A 1,248-nucleotide genomic window follows, 5' to 3' on the forward strand; every position below is an offset into this window, starting at 1 on the left:
CNCCCCCCCCTCTCACCGTTGTTTCTACCCTCGCCGAAATTGGCTAGATCTCCTAGTCTTTAACCTCCGACGTTGTTAAGTCTGATTTGGAGTATTTTCTCTTCGATTCCCGATTTATCTATGGCATCGATTTGTCGAGTTCGAACGCCAACGACGTCGAGTTCGATTCCCGATTTATTTTCGACGTCGTCGCTCTTCTCGACTAATCTCGATTCACTTCCAAGCTGCGCCAATATTCAGGTCTGTACTCTTCAATTTTTCTTCGTTTTGGTCTTCAATTTCATTGATATATGGTTTGCTTTAGGTCTTGATATGTAATCGAGTTGTTGAACTTCAATTTCTCCATTGATATTTTATTGGATTGTTGTATGTTTTTGTATATATCCAAGGTTTCAATTTCATGAATCCCTCGTCGGCAAATCTGCCCTAAACGGCGTCGTCTCCAACTGCAATTTCATGCAGCGTTTTCGAACCCGAAGCTACTGCCGAACTTGTTGTTGGATTAAGGTTGGAAGAGACTAAACCAACTTGGGACGGAGCCTTTGAGAGAGTTGTTTAAGAGATCAAGGATTTGAAGACGAGACATTTCTCTGAGGTACTTCCATGAGATTATGAAGCTGAGATTCGGGAATGGTCGTAATATGGATGTTGATTTCTTTAATGGGTGGGTTTGAGCAGTTGGGAGTACTTTGGTTTTGGAACCAAAAAAGGTTGAAGCTAGACTGATTTGAAGGCCTTGGAGACTTGTTATTGGTCTATATTGTTGCTTGTTGATGTATTTTTCTTTTTTTGGTAAGCGTAGAGGGATTAACTCACTGTCCCCCTACGAAAATTTATTGATAAAAAAAATGTACAAAAAGCTGGAGGACTAGACTAATGTTAGTCATATAGTACAAATAATAACCTCTTTTGTAGAGAAACAAGTAATCACATAAAAAACATCAATGAACACATGACAAAGACATTAACAAATATAAAAATTCGGGAGACCAAGTACATCTCGCCGGCAATGATCAACGATGGAAGGAGGAGGATCATCCCACCATGACATGCCAGTCAATGCACTACCAGAAGAAAGACTTTAGCCGACGAAAAAAAAAAAACCAGGCCGACGAATCAATTTTTCGTTGGCTAAAGCAGACTTTAGCCGACGAAATTTTCCTTCGTCGGCTAATTTATATTTTCGTCGGCTAAAGTTCTTTATATTCGCAGATCTGGACAGCAGCTCATCTGAGAAAAAAAAACGGG

The sequence above is a fragment of the Fragaria vesca genome, linkage group LG5, assembly GCF_000184155.1.
Source record: "Fragaria vesca subsp. vesca linkage group LG5, FraVesHawaii_1.0, whole genome shotgun sequence".
In the NCBI taxonomy this organism is placed as follows: Eukaryota; Viridiplantae; Streptophyta; class Magnoliopsida; order Rosales; family Rosaceae; genus Fragaria; species Fragaria vesca.